Here is a 19,587-nt window from a genome sequence, read left to right on the forward strand (position 1 = left end):
TAACAATATTTCATCAAGCAAATAATGTGCAAAAAATATGCAAATTTATACATAGTTTCAAACTATAATTATTTTGTTAAAACAAAATAGAAATTAAAAGTTATTATTTTTCATAGTTTCACGTTATAATTATTTTGTCAAAACAAAAAAATGTGCAAATTTATATATAACTTTAGACTATGAACTGTTCATTGTATAAATTTATATATAATTTCAAGCTATTAACTATTCATTACACAAATTTTTACATAATTTCAAGTTAGGAATTATTTATTATCCAAATTTATGTACAACTTCAAAATATGAATAGTTTATAACTATATAATGTTTTTTTTTATATAACTTTTAATTATACAATATAATTAAAAAGTAATTAAAAAGTAAGTAGGAATCATATGTATAATTTCAGATTATGTATTTATAATTTTGTAATTTATCCCATAATTTTTAATTATGATTTTTTTTTTTTGTCATTGTATGAAAAAAAAAGGGTAGAGATTTTATTGTTAAAAGGAAATATTTTAGTCTAAAAATGTTTGAATTTTATTTATATATATATATATATATATATATATATATATATATATATATATATATATATATATAAAATCATTTGAGTTTGTTAAACAAGATAATTTCCGTTTCAAAAAGTTTTCCATTTATTGTTAAATAAGGTTTCATTTTATTTAAAAAAAAAATCAATTTATTAGAATATTTTTCAAGTAAAAATCAATATTCATGTTATATTCTATAGGCAAAAAAACAAGCCCAATATCTCAAATCACACAAATTAGCCCGATGGTGAGAGGCTACTTGAAATGGAGAAGGAAGAAACCAAAAGAAAGAAAATAAAATAAAAAGGGAAGAAAAGATGGAGAAAAATGGACGAAAGAAGGAGAAAAAGATTGGTGAGGGGGACAGCTGTTGCGGGGATGGGGTGGATAGAGAGTCGGTATTTGGGCATCAAGAGCATGAAAACCTAATAAATTTTTAGAGTAGCATATTTACATTGAATTTGAAAAAATTGAGTTATAAAATCCTTATTATTTTGAAATCGACGGCCCGTAACATACTTTTCCCTTCTCCTTGAATGAATGGTAGGGATTTCAACAAGGAAATCAAGGGTTACGATTTGATCCTTATTATTTTAATTTTTTAATTATATTAAAATAAATAAATTTTATAAATAATTAAAATATTATAATTTTTATAACTTATTTTATTAAAAAATATTTATCTTTATTATTATTATTATTTTGATAAAATTGTTAAGGGCTGATGGATTTGAAAAAACCGTACCTATTTTTAAGAAAATGATGTGTAACGATTTTTAAGCATCATTAACACATTAGTCCATACTTCCACAAGCTTGGACAAATTTGACCATTGCCAATGTCAAAAGAAAAATATATACACATGTTATATATATATATATTCAAGGAAAAATAGAGACAAACTAGTATTTTTAGCAACATTCAAATCAGAACTTATTGTATTTTTCCTAAAAGTAAAAGCATTTTTAGATTAGTTTGATTGCAATTATGAAACCCTTTTAATAATTAAAGGTTTTTTTTTTCTAGAACAAAAAAAAAGTGTTATGGCATTTACAAAAGCTCTTTTGACAATTTTCAATATTATGAATATTTAAGGTGTAAAACCAACAGATGATTTGCTATGATTTAAAAAATAATAATAATAATTGCTTGGATTTATTTTTAGAAATTATATATACAGTCATCCAATAGCTTTTTACAACTATTTGTTTTATGATTTGTTTGGTAAACCTAAATTTTAGAAAGAAAAAAAATTTAAAAATTTCCTTGAAGTCCGACATACACCCATTTTTCTTTTCTTTTTCAGTTTTTTTTTTCAATTTCTTTAATATCCTCACTTTTTTTTTAAATACAGTTTTAAAATAATGAATAAACAGAAAATCATCTCTAATAATAAGTATATTTTTATTATTAAGGGAAGAAATGGTGTTTGAAGTTATAGGATTCAATGATTTTATAAACCTAATAAGTACAGAGTGAGTGTATGCCATTAAGTATTATGTTAAATTAAATTCCGGAAGAGGAAGGTGTGTATTAATTGGCGGTCAATGGTCTAACCGTCTAAGGGCTAAAGCTTCTTCGCCCCATGATGTTTCCAAGAGTCTTACTTCATTAGATTTCATCCCATTTTAAATTTTGAAAATTTTCCGCAGAATCAGAGGAAAAATTTGGTCCTCAGGTGGAAAAGAAAAATGATCAGGGCTTGCTCACGAGCTGTAAGCTGCTGATTACTGATTGGTAACATGAAATCTTCAGAGCATGTTCGGCAACAGGGACTGAAAATGCCAAATCCATTTATTTTTCATTCAATTGTTTATTAGATATGAGAATTAAAAAAAAAAAAAAATCATTCTTATACAAATAAAAATATTTTTTAATTTACTTTTTCTTAAAAAAAAATAATTATATTGCATTGCCAGTCATCTTAACTCCTACTTCCGGGAGCAGAGCCAGACAGTGTCCCTGAGGGGAAAATGCCCCCCTAAAATTTTGATAAAATTGTTAGGGGCTGATGGATTTGAAAAAACCTAATCGGATAACGAATTGTCGCCACATTGAAACTCATTCACACTCACATCCATTGGAAATTTTAACCAACTTTGACATAAGCTTATTATAATTTCTATTTAAAAAAAAAAAGTAAGGCTATTTGGGAAACAAAATTGAAAGTTGCGGACAAAGGCGTGAGTGTAGTCATCATCAGTGTACCTTAAACTTGAAAATCATTACAAAATGGAAGAGCAGCCATAATTCCAAATCCAGTGATTAATGATTATATATGTTCAACAAGGACTAAAGTTTATAGTTATTGCGGTTCGATGATCCTCAACATCACATCAAAAGGAAAAGTTTTAAACTAGACGCCCTTCTCTTTCTTTTCTTCTTTAACAAAAAAAGGCATAGCGAGCATTGAAAAAGCCCAGATCCGAGGCATCCCACTAGCCTGCTAGCCCAAAGGCGCTTCAAATATTACAAATATGAATACTAACTGACCCACCACATACCTATTATTTGCCACAAAAACACGTGCAAACGTGATGCCGGAATACAAAAACACTAGAAATCATGGGTGACTGACTGCTAAACTTACTGCGCTTCAATATTGGCTTCTAAATCCTGGGTTTCTGAACTCGGCTCATCTTCTTGGGGATGCTGTTCATTCACGACTTCCAGAGCTGGGCTAATGAAAACATCGTAAACCTGATTGATGGGGATGACAGCCTGTAGCGAACCAAGAGCATGGTCTACAAGCCGAGCAATGGGGTAGAAGTATAGCAGTAGGAGAACAGGATAAACATACCAGAATAGCGGCTGCGGGGAAATGAGTGAAGCCATGAATGAAACAGCGGCGAAGAGCGGGCGGTTTCCAAATCGCAGACGTATGTGGAGTGTGTGGAATGAACGAGTGAACAGGACGAGGGGGACTTCAATGGAGACGAAGGAAAAGGCAGCTAGAATGAGGAGAAAGCAAAAGAGGTTGATCCAAGTGATCAGATCCCGACTTATCCCTCCTATTTGGGATTTCGCCATGTTTATCAAGACTATGATGCAGAACCTCAAATCGAAGTAGTGCATGGCGCATTCAGTGATGATGGAATGAAAGAGGACGGTCTTGAATTCGCAAATGAGCTGGGTATAAATAGCGGGGTTTGGGGAAGAGATCGACGGCTACGATGGAGGCGTTTGTGACAGTGAAAGGGGGGAATTTCCGACAAAAAAGTGACTGTGAGTCTGTGACAAAATGGGAGATGGGTTTTTTGGGAATTTCCGACAAAAAAGTGTCGACGGGGGGTATTTTGGGAAAGTTGAGGTGCGTCATTGGGGAAAGTAGTCTACAAGGTGGGAGGCAGGGGTGGCGTTGATCGAAAGAAGAGAAGAATTTTTATAATATGATAAATTAAATAACAAAAATATTAAAAAGAGTTTTAGATTTCATTAATAGTTTATTAAAATAATTTAAATCATATTTACAAATATTTTCTTGAAAAGATAGTAAGAAATTTAATCAAAATATTTGTAATAATTTTTTAGAAATATTTTACTTGAAAACATTAAAAAAAAATTTAAATATAAATCACTTAAAAGTAATAAATTTTTTATTTAGAAGTTATTTATGATATAATACAATGTTATTATTAAAATTTAAGTAGTTAATTCTAAATTAATAAATGTTTGATTAAATCAAAATTCTAAATATTTATAAAAATCTTGAAAGTAAACTAAGCATAACTTATCAATCACAAAGATGTTTAATAAAATATAAGTATTTAAATAAAATTAAATTTTATCAATAATTAAAATAATATATATTTAAATAATTGTGTCCATATTTATGAAAAAATTAATTGATTAAAACTAAAAGTTTAAGGTTATATTTGGTTTTTAGAAAATTTGAGGAAAAATGCAAATGAAAAAAAAAGGAATAAAAAAAATAAAAAATAAAAATAAATAATTATTTTTATTTATTATTTTAAACTTATTTTATTTATTTTAACTCATTAACATAAAATTTAAATAATTTAAAAATATATAAGTTTTTAACTAATTTTAATTATATTTAATTTTCTTTGAAATTTTTTATTGGAAAAAAAATCATTTTTTTTCTTTTTTATTTTTGATAATCAAATATATTCTAAACATTTAAAAAATATCAAAATTTAATAAAACATAGCCCACAATAAAAGAATAATAATTTTTTAAATAAAATATTTGTGGACCCCGCATTTCGGCTCAATGCGTTTCCCACTCGATGGCGAGCTCGATTTTTGTTTGAAAAATTGATTTTATTTGATTATGAAAACTGACTTGGAGTCGCCACTTATTTTTGTTTTATTTTTAAAGGGTAAACAAAATAAGAAAGAAAAACCCTAAGTGTGACTCCTTATTTTGAAAAAGGTGATCTACGAAAAACCGGATCGGGTTCGGGGGTCAGGTTACTTATCGGGAAGGTACGGTAAAGACCGTAGCACCCCTCTAAGTCCCTAAAGTCGGGTCTCTACTAATGAAATGAAGCTGACATGGCAATGGATGGAATAAATCAATGAATACTCAGAGCAAAACATGCACATACGGGAGTCAGAAAATGCATATAGACTAAACAGAGTAGGAATGAGTGTGTACCTGAGCAGCGAACCACTATGCGCTATCAAGAGAGAGGGTTAGTGCAAAATAAAGAGCATAAACATAGCTCACATGTCATTAAATTGAGTACAAAATCATCAAAGGGCACACAAGACACTCCACTCAAAATTCATTTTTATTTTAAAGAAATTTTATTTGATGTTGGGCCCCCACCAAAGCCCGTTTGTTTTTGCATGAATTAATTCCATAAATTCCATTATTCGGAATTACGGAATTAAAGTCTTGCTTATTTTAAAGCGTTTTAGAACAAAGGAGATATGGAAGTTGTTTGCCAAGAGCAAAAATGGCAACAAAATTTTATTGGAAAATAGACTTTTGGAACCTAAAAATTCTAAGGATGAAGAAAAACATGGAGTTGAAATTATTTAAAGACTAAAACCCGAAATTTTATTTGAAGCAAAGGACTTGGAAAATTATTTTAAAAAAGTTAAAGATGGCAAAATGTGAAATGGCACCTGGATCAATGGTGGCCATGCATGCCATGCTAGAAATGGGCCTGGGCTTTTTATGGCAGCTTCAGGAGGATATACCATAGCCCCATAGGATTTTGATCCACAAGCTTTTTGAGGTGGGCAGTAGGCTGACTCACCAAAGCGGCAAAGAAGATTGTCTCATCATCAAAAGGGACCCCTCCACGTGGAATAGAAACTTCTCTCAAGGATCTCCTGCCGGCCACCACCAATTCTCATACTAACGTTGACTTGCTCTCTATGAATCAAGTATACAAGGCTGCCATATCTCATTTATCTCGGTCGGCCGAGACCCTAGGTTTTCTTGTACCTGAGACTGGATCTGAAATAAAGTCTCAGAGTTCACAGTTTCCTCAACTCTGGTCTCCAGACTGGGAACACTCAGTATGACTTTGTTCCCATCTATCACAAACTGCTTTGACACTCTGTCTTGAGTAAAATGAAGTCCTCCCTTTCTTGCTTTGGCTGGCCGATCCATGTGTAATTTCAAGTCTCTCAATCTTCTCACTGATCAACTCCCGCTTCTACAGCACCGGGAGCAAGACAGTTTGATGCTCACTCCTGGTGATGACTCCGCCCAAAAACCATTTCACTCAACTTCATTTGCCCCTGGATTTTGAACCTGCACCAGCTTATGGCCATCTACTTCTCTTACTTGCAATAAGGAGCATGCATGCCCTTGCACAATGCTCCTGGGGGAAACATGCATATCTGAGCCTGAAGAGCTCCTTGCGCCGAGTAGAACTCTTTTTTTGCTTGAAACCTTGACAACGACGGAGAGGGAACCCAACTCTAACATTCTTATCAACTTAACCTTGTATACAGTGCCAAATCCGGAGCCGTCATGATTGCGGGGAGTGGAATGATGATCGCTCAGATCTAAGATGGAACGGTTATGCTTCGTTCCACAATGAGGAGTAACATCTTTGACAGGCGAGGAAGAGGGCATGTGATGCTGCTGAGCTTGAGCACGAGAAACGACAGCGTCATCATCAGTGTTGGCACGGTGCATGATTTCTTTCTCTCTATGCTATTCCGGACACTCGTCTTTACCCTCGAAATCAATGCACTGGGGTCATCAACTGATTGGCGCCCTGCTGACGAAGCTTGCACCCTTCCCTGGAGTGTTGTTGCTATTCATCACGTGGAAACTGTCACGACCCAAATTCCGGGCGACCCAAAATTTGACCCGTGACCCCAGGTCAAAGGTTTGACCCTAAGGGTTCCTCCTATTCCACGTTGGCAGTCAACCAAAACACTCTGGATTTTTTATTTTTTTTTTTCATACATCCCACTAGAATTCTCATAAACTATAATATCTCAAAACTACTCAAGACAACAAGATTAAATAAATATTCATTATAATCCAAAATAAAAATTCCCAATTAACAAATTAATCAAAATAAAGCTTCATAACAAATCCATGAGTCATAATCACTAAAACAAATCCCAAAATCCAAAAAGAAACACAATAACAAAAATGCTATGCTCCACTAGGCCGCTCCAGGAGCATCCTGAAGTCCTCCCTGCCCCACTTGTGGATCCTCAGGAGAGATATCTGCATCTAAAAAGGTGTAACAAGGAAGGGGTGAGCATTTCCACATTGCTCAGTAGGGTGCCTAACACCCAAGGGGTTAAGGGGATTACTAAGTTTCAAATAATACGAAAAAGACACTTCAACACAAAAGGAACAATTCAACAGTATCAATCAATCACATAATTTAATATATAATATTATACACAATTTCACAATATTCAATAATTACATGAATGCACATGAATGTGTGACACACAGTCATACAATGCACTATTGTTCTCGGGCTTTCACCGAAGGATACGCGTCCGCACCCAAATACACTCCTCATTCGGAGTCTTCTCGAGGTAAACTTTTGGGTCTTTCACCCTAGGGATCTCTCTCCCTTCTTAATTCGCCCCACACGGGCTTCCACTTCTCATCTCTATTTCATTTTTTTCCATTTCATACACTTTTCACAATCTTCATAATTTTATTTATTTATTTCACATAACCATGATGCACATGAATGCCATAATTCCAATGTTCCTCAATAATTCAACAATCTCAACATTTCCCAATAATCCAATAAAATAATTTCACACATTAAAGTTTCCGATAATGTCTCAAACAAATATTCAAAAATTTGCATATCAAAAATCTTGAAATTTTACCACACTTACAAAAATTTTCAACCATTATAATAATTTCTATCATCCGAAATTAACTAACTTTTTACCCTAAAATTTTCAAAAATATTCTAACCAATGCCTAAAAATTCACAAATCATTATATTTGAAATCTAACCCAAATTTTGGAATTTTCCAACCCATCTAATAATTTTTAACATTTCAAAACAATTAATTATCAATCAAAATCAACTTCCCGAAATTCTAAAAATTCCAAACAAACTCCAAATATTCTAGAAAAATTCATACAACACCTATAATTCCTAATTAACTCATAATGACAATATTTACAATTTTTTTCTCAAGGGAAAAACATAAAAATTTAAGTTTTAGGGTTAGGGTCCCCTACCTCAGATCTGAAAATTTGGCCGTTAAAAACGAAATCAGTCACCGTAGGCTTGTTCCTCTAGTCGAATAGAGTACTCCCTCCAAATTTGGGCCAAAACGGAGATCGTTTGGCCGTCCAAACGGCCGGTCAAAGATCCGGCGAGTGCCCTAATTCCACAGCCACTATTCCTTTCCTTCTTCTCCCCGCGTTCTGGCCGTTTCAAAACTCCTCCTTTTCCCCCTTTTTTTTTTTTAAACAGCCCACTTGGCTTTTAAAAGCCACCAGCCCACTTCACATGGCTTTCAAAAGCCACCAGCCACTTAAGCCCACATCCAAGCCCAACTCAAAATCTAAGCCCAATCCACTATTATTATTATTATTTTCTTTTACAACCCATTATCTTACGACTAATATTCAAAGCCCATTGCATATATTTATTTTATTTCTTTTATTTTCTTTTCTTTTGTTTATTCTAATTGTTTTATTTTATTTCCAATTCATTTTTTTTTAACACACAATTTATTTATTACCATCAATCTAAAACTAGTTTTCTCAATTTTATTATTCATCAATTTAATTTAATTGATTTATTTATTTTTCTTAATTAATTCTAATTAATCCTAATTTATTTATTTTTCATTTTCGTTTTCGTTTTTCGTTCCCGGAAATTTCCAATTTCTAAAATCCTAAGAAATTTTCTATCCTAAGGCTGACATGGCATAAAATTTCAACTCGTTTAATTGACCGACACAATAAAACGAAATTCACCAATCCGAAAGTGACACGTGTTCTCCAAACACTTTTTTTTTTTACTTTTCAACCATTACACAGTATAAGACTTTTCAAACTAAAAATGCTAACGTGGCATAAAATACCCGGTCATTACAGAAACTTTCATCTCCGCACCTGGGCTTGCTTTAGACCAAGCCACAAAGTGGGAAACCACCTCGGGTATTATGAGATTGCGTGCACGGGATTAAGAAAATGAATATGAATGGAAGAGAGATTGAAAAGATAAATGGGGATATTGGTATGTGGTGAGTATGGTAAGATGATATAGAGAGAGAAACGGGCTTGAAGGGTTCGGTGGGTGTGCAATATGGGCGAGGTAAGCTTGAGAAGCAAGGTGCCCTAGGAGATCATGCACTCATCAACATGATCATGCATGGCGTCGGACGTGATAGAGAGGTGATAGTGTGGGCGTTATGGGTGGGTGGCGGGTGTGAATGGCAGCCATGGGCAAGTTGGGTGAGAAGGCAAGTGAGGGAAAAAATGGTTATATGGAATGGTGAGCATTTGCATGGGAGTGAATATGAGGATTATAAAGTGCAGGCGGTGGGCTTGGAAACATGGAATGAATTGAATATTGGTAAGCACGCTAGTGGGCATGAAAATACAAGATGGGATTAGTTGGAGGGGGTTCTTCATGAAGACATGTGGGTAAGATGGGTATTGGAAGGATCGGTGGTATGCACGGGTATGAGAGGATGGTGAGGTACATGAAGCGTAGAAAATGGGTATGAATAAGTCTAGAGAGAGAAATGGGTTTGTATGGGATGACTTGGTGAGGAATAGAAATGGCCACGCATGGGGTTCGGTGAGTGACCATGCATGCATGGTTCATGCACGTGACATAGGGAAAGTGGTGAGAGAGAATGATCTTGCTTTCAAATCTTGCAACAACGGCTTGTTTAGATGAATATGTCCAACAACGCTTTTTTGGATATTTTGTGTGACCTCCTTAGGATGGAAGGAAAATCCCCCCAAGCTGGCATTAACACCCTCTGAGAATGAATTTTTCATCATCAAAGGCTGCAAAGGATCAAAGGACTTTAAAACCTCATCAGGATCTTCCTTAGAGTAAATGGATATGGCAACTTCATTGACCAAAAATTGCAACACATCCCCATTACAAGCAGCTTTCAATACGGCACTCTTGCTAATCCTGCGCCCCTCTCCAATACTATCAAAATGAGGAAACGAAACAACCTGTATCTATGGAAGGGACCTGAGCTTTCCCATAAACGCCTCAACCCAGATGACCAGTATGAGGTGCGGCATTCAACGTTTCAAGGAAAAAAAAGAAAACTTGACAGGAAAATAGGTGCAAGAAAAACAGAGCATGTACATATATATAAAAAGAAAGCTGTCAAGCCTCACCCCATTCCACAGATGTCAATGGGAGGGGTTTGGGTGGAATCAAAAGGAAACACGGGCATGATATCTTAAAAATAAAAACAAATGCAATGATGAATCCAAACTCAGGGCAACCCAAAACAAAAAAAACAGAGTGCACAAGCGGTCTTCAAGTGTCAAAGGAATCCACAAGTGATTAGAAACAGGGGAGGGCAGTTCAAAACAGGGGGAAGCAAAACAAACTAAAAATATACCTGGACCAAGAGCCTCCTGTTGAATGGATCTTCAGATCCTTTCCAGCTTCCTCCCCCTCCTCTGCTCTCGATCCCCCGCTTGAAGCCAAAAACCTCCTTTTTATCTCCTCCTGTTTCTATCTTCCACAGCAAGCCACTACCTGCCTCCTCCTGTTCATGCATCAGCAAGTATGGTGCCTTTTACCCACCAGCATGGCCTGTCCATGCCTCTGCAGCTAATTTCCCGGGTGTGGAGAAAAAGAGGGACCCCCCTCCACTTTATCTCTGGTGCTGCCCGGCTCCTCAATGTTATATTAAAAAAATTAAGATCTCCCAAATGGGGGTCTACAATATTATATATATAAAAAAAAGATGATTTTGTGTAGATTTATTTTATATTGGGGAAACTTTTCTTTTTATTTTTTTGACTTTCTAAATAAACAAAAAACAATTGGAGAGGAAATAAATAAAAGATTTTGATGTTGCAAAATACCAATAAGCTTTGAATGGTCAAATCATGATAATTATTTCCTTTGTGATTGAAGATGTTGGGTTATGATTTCGTCATTCATATGATGACAGTGACTAGCTTATCTAAGTTCGTCTGGTGTTCGCATGATTGTATATCATCACATCCAATGAACCAAATTTTAATAATTAAAATTGATATTTATCCACCCAAATAAAAATTTATTAACTGATTCGGCCATCCCAAAAGCGCTTGATTTGTTGGGAGAGTGACAGATGAAAAATGCCATCCACAACCACCCCCTATAAAAATTAGCAATTAAGAAAGAGGGTATGAGAGTTTCATTGTCATTCTCTTTGGTTATGAGGAAGAACTAAGAAAATAATAAAAAATATTAAAAATAATATTTTTCTCATATTTAAACTTTTAAAAAATAATTAAAATAAATAAAATATTTTTAAATTTAATTTTTTTTTCCTTAGACCTTTCCTTTTTATTTTCTTTCCTTTGTTATTTTCTTTTTTAAGAACCGTATATTAGTCTAGAAGATAACTCATAAGACTTAGGAGAAAGCATCCCATGTAAGTTCTTTCTACATTGGTAGTATAATTTTTAAAAATATTTTTCAAATCCTATTCCATCAAAAATAATTTTAGAATTATCATGTTTTTAATTTAAAATAGAAGTCTTTTTTTTTTTAAAAAAAAAAAACAATTTCAATGTAAAACCTAACTTATCTTTTTTTTTCATATATGAAAAATAAATAAATTTATTTTCTAAAAAGACCATTTCAATATAGTAACTTTTAAGATATACCAATGAACTTCTTTTTTCAAAATACTAATTTAGTGTAAAAAAATGAATTCAAATTTTCAAAATCCAAATTTAATAATAAAAAAAAATGAATTCGCATACACAAGTGATAAAAGTTCGGTATTTTTGTATTTATTTTTAAAATATTTATTTTTTTAATAATATTTTTTAAAAATTATACTTAAAAAAAAAAAATTCCTCTAACACTCCCAATTGCTTGTTTCAAATATGATAAGCCAGGTTGGTACTTTTGAAAGGGTTCCATGTTTAAAATGGATTGTTGATGCTACAAAAGGATTGAATGGACAAGAAAACTAAGTATGAATAGTAATTCACTCTCTCTTTCATTTCCTAAAATAACAATAATTAAGTGTATCGTATGATAATTATTTCCTTAGGCTATGTTTGGTTTTTTAAAATTTAAGGGAAAATATAAAAGAAAATGGAGGAAAAATAAAAAGTGAAAAAAATAAAAAAAATATTTAAAATCAATAAATTATTTTTATTTACTATTTCAAACTCATTTTATTAATTTAACTCATTGGTGTAAAAATTAAACAATTAAAAAATATATAAATTTTTAATTAGTTTTAATAATAATTGATGCATATTTAAAATCAATAAATTATTTTTATTTACTATTTTAAACTTATTTCACTTATTTAACTCATTGATATAAAACTTAAACGATTAAAAAATGTACAAATTTTTAATTAGTTTTAATTATAATTTATTTTCTTTTATATTTTTCATAAAACTTATATATGAAAAAAATCATTTTTCTTAATACTTTTTTTTCCTCGGTATTTTTTGAAATAAAACATAACCTTAGTGATTGTTAAATTGATGTTAATGGAAAATTAAAATAAAATTTGATGCAATAAGTTGCTTCAATTTTTTATTTTTTATTTTTCTCAAGGAACTAGTAGCCATAAATTGCTACCAAAATTTTTGGAAAAAAACAAAGGAGAGAGATAACATTGTATCATTTTAGACAATGTCCTTTCCTAGATTAATAATTGGTGTCCCCACTTGATGATCGATATTTTGAAACTTGGCCTCTAAAATTCTGTTAGTATACTAAAGCATATTTTAATTTGCTTTTCAATACTTAAAAAGTTCTTGTTTAAGATGATGTATTAATTTTATTGAAAGATATATTGCTTTTGAACAAAAGATTAAAAATAGAGTGACAACACTGATTTTTTTTTTTAAGGCTATGTGACCCAGTTTTGTTTACATGGTGAAATCCAGTACATCGTCAAAAAATTTAATTGAAATTTTGTGAAGTCTTCCTTCTTCCGGAGGGAGGATGGGTGGGAAAAAGTTCATCAGCTTATACTTGCAATAAGGGAAATGGGCGAATCAATTGGCGGTCAATGATCAAAAGCGACTTGCTATCCATAATTTCAACCTGATCATGTGTCGCATGAAGTTTCCAAGAATTTTCCTTTATTTTTATATTAAATTTTTAACATTTTTGACACGGTCCGCGCACTATCCCTCTCCAAGGCCCCCACCATGAGAAGACCACCTCAATTTAAACTTAAGATATTGACTTAGCTGGCGAAATTTGGTCAACAAATGGAAAAGAAAAATGACTTAGCTGGAAATACCAAATCCATTTTTATTTTTCATTCAATAGTTCACTAGATATGAAGAATTTAAACAATAAAAAATAAAAAATCATTCTCATACAAATAAAAATATAATTTTGTTAAATTTTAATTTCTCTTTTAAATTTATATAATATATATTTCGATTCATCTTCACCCTAATTTCTATCCTTAATGGATGCTTCATAGAAATGAGTAAATAAGGGTAAAGTGAATTATGAAAAGTTTAGTTGATTTTGTTCAATGCAGAATAAATATAATTTTAATTTGTTCCTATTATGAGGTAGGCCCTTTCTTAGCCGACCATGCTGCTTTGTTGACCAGCCTTTTCTACTTGTGATGATTGATTGTATGTCTTGATGGGGCATACAAATATGCATCCTTGAAACAATACTAATAATGAAATAAAATTTCTGAGGCATTCTGCTTATGATTAGTATCATTTAACACTCAAGGAAATTCTAACTTCAATTAATCATATCAAACATACAGATTATCTCCCTTCAATCTGGAACTTCTTCACACTGAAAACCAATCAGAGAGGAAGAAGACCATACCACAAAACATATATATGTAGATGTGACAGTAGCATAGCCAGAATGATTTACTTCACCATTAAAAGGCAACAAAACCTTCTTCAAAATAAAAGAAAAAGGACAAATTACAACAACGGCAGTATATATATATATATATATCTATATATATATTTTGAAAAAGTTTTCATTACTTCTGAATCGTCAACTAAAGAACTCTGGTTATGATGCTCTCTATATGATTGTGACATATGGACCAACATAACCAGAGTTGTTTGGTTCACCATTAAAAGGCAACAAAACCTTCTTCAAAATATATAGATATATTTATCTTCAAGTGATCATCACAACATGGTGATCAGCCGGATTTGCCTCCAGATCTCCATGTTCTGACCCTTCTGATCCGGGGTCATCTGCTCCAGGATAACCCTCAATGACTTGTGAAGCGTCAGCAAGGTGTGATGGAGGGGCGGTTGCAGTGATGATAAAGATATAGCCTGGAACTCTAGAGGCCATGGCATGAAGGCAAACCAGAAGATTGTGAAGCCAGGGAGAGCAGCAAGGTAGGAGCATGATCATAGGGTAGAAGATACACCAGAAAAGTGTTTGAGGAAAAATGAGTGAGGCTATTAAAGAAATAGCCATGGGGATAGAGAAGTACTCGACTGAGAGACGGAGACGGACGTACCGTGGATTGATTGAAGGAGTGGGGGGACCTTCAATGCAGATGAAGGAAAACCCAAGGAGGAGGAGGAGAAGACAAATCACCTTCATCCAACTGAGATCTCCCATGATGTTGTATGGATCCCAATCCCAACCCAGTGTTCCTACCTGGAATGTTTTGAAGATGTTGATCGCATACGGAACGGAGAACCTTGAATTGACGCAGCACATATCCTCGGCTATGGTTTGTGGTCTTCTTGATGGAATTGAGAGGTGTTGAAAGAGTTAGGTAGTGAGGTGAAGGTAAAGGCAAGGGTTTCAGATGAATATAAAGAAAGACCCTCCTACGCTACTCTTGAACAAAGAAAAGCCCCGAGAAGAAATACTTGTTCCTTTCTACTTTGGAGGTACATTAAGTCATTAACATAAAGTGAACCGGGGAAATACCTTGGTTTCTGCTAGGATTATTTTCTCTTTTTTATTGCTCTGAATAAATAAAAAACACAGTATAAGCAAAAAACGTCCAAATTTAAATTACGTCATAATCATTTTAGAAATCATTTTTAATATTTATAACACATACAAAATAAACTTAAAATGCTTTTTATCCCAATCTATGGTTTTAAATGATTTTAAAAAAGTACTAAAGAGAAAAAAATATTTTAAAAAATAATTTTTTATGTTTAATTTTAATATAAAAATTATGTAAAAAATAATGAAAATTTATATATTTTTAAATTATTTCATATAAGAGTTAAAATAAATTAAAAAAATTAAAAATAATATATCACAATTATTTATTTATCTTAATTTTTTTTCCTCCATGTTTTATTTATCTCTCATTTTCCTTTAAATTTGTTTAGAATAAAACATGCCCTTAATTAAAAATATTTAATTTTTTTAAAGGATTAGTTAGTTTTATTTATATAAACAAATAAATAATCATAAAATTACATTACTTTCCTACCGCATATGACAAAGTAACTTTTCCTATACATGTATATATCTATATATATATATATATATATAAATGAACATATATGAGTGGCACCCAAGTCTGGAATAAAAAGTGAATGCCTATACAGGAGCAAGAATTCGAATAAAGTAAAGAGTGTGGGCCAAGCTCTTCACAAGAATTTTCGACGGTTAACGCGTTGCACAACCAGATTCTTTGCTAAGTTTCCCTGGAGATGACGAAATGGAATTAAATCAATTAACCAGGAATTAACTTTTAATTATAGTTTAAAATATCTGTAAATATGATATTTCGATTTTATGAATATATAAGAAATATCGCAAAAATGTTAATGAATATTTTAACAAAAATATGGATATGAAAAATATTCAAAATTCATTAAAATGTTTAGAAAAACTTCAAAATGATAAAATAAATAAAAAATATACATATTAAAATTATTTTTTAAATGTAATTGATATAAATATAGTTAAAAAGAAAAATATCGATAAACAAGGATATATCGATCTTAATAATTTATTATTTATCTAATTAAATTAATTTTAATTTATAAAATATTCTAATTTCATTATTTTTTATATTTTATTATTATTTGAATAAATTTATATTTTTAATATTTTAAAATAAAAACATTCAAAACTAAAAGAATATATATAAAAAATTTAAAAGTAAAGTGATAGTAATTTTTTAAAATAGGATTAATGAGATAAATGATAATATATTTAATATTAAAACTATAATTTATTTAATTCAAATACATTCAATAATATAAAATAAATGATGATGCATATATGACTTTTTAATATTTAATTATTATATAAATGATATTAAAAAATATTTATTAAGAAAAATATAATGATGGTTTTTATATATTTATTAATTAAATAAATAAAATTTAAAATAAAATAATTTAAATTTATTTACTTATTTTTTAATAATAAACTTTAACATATTTATTATCATCATATATATTAACAAGTGGAATACTGAATACATCAAAGATTTCACTTATTTTCTACTTATAAGTGATTTTTCGTCAATATCTCAACAAAAAAAAAAATGATTTTTCAAACACTGCTCTCAATATAACCATATCCATAGAAATATCGTTACCTCTCCCTTTTTTTTTTCTCTAGTTAATTGGAAAACTAATTTGAACATGTATTTCATATATATTTTTCAAAAATATTAAAATAATTATTAAGTAGCAAAAATTATAAAGGAAAATAATAATAACTTTTATATATATATATATATATATATATGATATTTATAATATTAGATATTAGAAAAAAATAATTATTTTTAAAATTGTTCAAAAAATTAAGATATCAAACAAAAAATTATTATTTCAAATTTTAAAATTTTTTAAAATGTTTTTTTTAAAGATATGAGATAAATTTAATTATACTTTTTATGTAATTTATATAGAAAATTTTAATTTTAAAAATAAAATCAAAAAAGGCATCTAATAAATTCACCCTTATTTGATAAAATATGAAAGTCTAATTAATGTTTAAGCATATAGAAGGCATTGAGAGACAAAAAGGTTAAAAGAAAATAAAATTTTCATATAAAAAAATAAAAAGATTGAAAGCTAAATTTAATGTATTGAAGGAATGAAAATGGATTAGGATAAGAAAATAATTGTAAATAAATGTATTTTATAGAATGTTTTATTTATTTTGAATAATTTTTATTTAAAATTCATAAATGTGTTTTTTTTCGAGGGAGAATTATGTTTTGGGGTAGATGGGTCCCCAAATTAACAAAAGGTCCATGTAACTCTTCAAATTGAGCCCAAGACCCAATGAAAATATGGAAATTGAGTTGAAGGATATCATCCTTCAATATTTCCAAAAATGCCCTTTGTTGATTTTGAGAAAAAAATTAATATTTTTGAAAAATATTTTTATTTAATTTAATATTTTTTAAAATACTTTTATTTAATTTAATATTTTTAAAAATAAATTTATTTAATTTAATATTTAATTTAATATTTTTGAAAAAAAATTTTAATTTAATATTTTTGAAAAAAAATTATTTAATTTAATATTTTTGAAAACTACTTTTATTTAATTTAGTATTTTTGAAAAAAAAAATTATTGAAAAAAATTATTTAACTTAATTTTATAAAATATTTTATATGTGTTTTTAAAGGGTATATTTGTCCGTTACTATTTCATATCCTTCAACTCAATTTGAAGAATTATATGGACCTTTTGTTAATTTAGGGTCCATTTACCCCAAAAGATAATTCTCCCTTTCTTCGTATCTTAATATATATTAAACGAAGTTTTAAAATTCAACTTAGGATCCATAAATTTTGCGCACACGCGCGCGTGTGCAGAGGAGGAGGGGCGTGGGGAAGGGGGATATGGGCAAAATCCTTGACAGCAAACAGCCCGAAGAATCTGCGTAACATCACTATTAAGCCCATAACAAAGACAAAAACAAAGGTTTGGAACAAATAGTATCAACAATCCTAAAACAAGCAGCTAGTGCTTATCAGAATTGACAAGGAAAAAGAAAGAAAATTAGGAGTTTCAAGTACTTATCAATGGTTACACTTGTTCATCAGCTCCAGTGGCTTCCAGACTTCCATCTTCTATGTTCTGTTGCTCTTCTTGGGGATGCCACTCATCGACTTGACCTACTTCTTCTGTCTGTGGTTGGTGGGTTGCGCTGATTGTAATGTTACAGATGGGAGCTGCAGAAGCAATGCCTCGTAACCACCCCATAGTATTGGCAATCCAAGAGGACCAAAAAGATGGGAGGATGAGGATAGGATACATATACCAAAAGAGTGTCTGGGGAAAAATGAGTGAGCCCATCAATGAAGCAGTGAAGGGAATGGACAACTCCCTTACCACTCGGAGACGTATGTGGACTTGGATGGAGATAAAGGAAAAGGCAGCCACACTCAGGAGTAGCCAAAAGACATTGTTCCAAGTGAAGCCAGGCATATGCATAAGGTGGAATGAATCCCAATCCGAACCACCCTTCACTCCTATTCCGGATTTCACTATGTTTATCACAACTTGGACACATAACCTTAAATCAAAGAACATGTCTACAAGCCAAGCTTCTGGTGGAGAAGCCATGGTCTAAAGAACACCTGCAGCTGAGGGAAGTTTATATGGAGTTTCGTGCGGTGGTAGTGGTAGGCTGGCAGCGGCCAAAAGAGCCAAAAGGGTGACCCCATCTCTCTGTCTCCATGTTAAGTCAACACTAGTTAATTGCAGAACTTGACCCAACATAGGCGGACCTGCAGATGCACCTTTTCCATTCCCATTCCCATTGCCATTATGCTGTATAATCGCCTATACCCGGTTTATCCTCCCCAAGGGCGGATAGGCAGATGCCACCATCCCACTATGCTTTCCTCATTCATATGACAGTGACTAACTTATCTAAGTTGATCTTGGTATTCTCATTATTATTTTATATCATCACATCCAAAGAAACAAACTTTAATTATTAAAATTGATTTTTTGCCATCCAAATAAGAATTTATTAACTGATCCAATTATCGAAAGCGCTTGTTTTGTTGGCATAGTGGCAGCTGATGTGGAAATGCCATCCACAACCACGCCTATAGAAATTAGCAATTAACAAAGAGGGTATGAGAGTTTGCCTCCACAACTCAATAAAATATAACCCAAACGAATTTTGTTTGATAAAATTTCATTGTCATTCTCTTTGTTCATAAGGAAGTACCAAGAAAATAATTAAACAAATATTAAAAATAGTATTTTTCTCATATTTAGTTTTATTATTTAAAAAAATACAAAATAAATAAATAAGTTTAAAATTTTGAATTATTTAAACTTGAAGAAGAATAATTAAAATAAGTGAAATAAATTTTATAAAAATATTTAAAAAAATAAAAATAAAGTGAAGAATTGTAATTATTAAACTCAGTAAACAATGGCATAGAACTAAAATTTCAT

At 31.2% G+C, this 19,587-nt stretch overlaps 1 long non-coding RNA gene across 1 annotated transcript; it reads right to left on the reverse strand.

The window, feature by feature from the left end:
* Nucleotides 1-7,002: 7,002 nt before the first annotated feature.
* Nucleotides 7,003-8,418, reverse strand: LOC117905462. Its single transcript, XR_004649736.1, has 2 exons — nt 8,217-8,418; nt 7,003-7,229 (listed from the first exon to the last, which is right to left on the reverse strand). It is a non-coding gene; the product is annotated as an uncharacterized LOC117905462 (long non-coding RNA).
* Nucleotides 8,419-19,587: the final 11,169 nt, after the last annotated feature.

This window comes from Vitis riparia, chromosome 2 (assembly GCF_004353265.1).
Source record: "Vitis riparia cultivar Riparia Gloire de Montpellier isolate 1030 chromosome 2, EGFV_Vit.rip_1.0, whole genome shotgun sequence".
Lineage (NCBI taxonomy): Eukaryota > Viridiplantae > Streptophyta > Magnoliopsida > Vitales > Vitaceae > Vitis > Vitis riparia.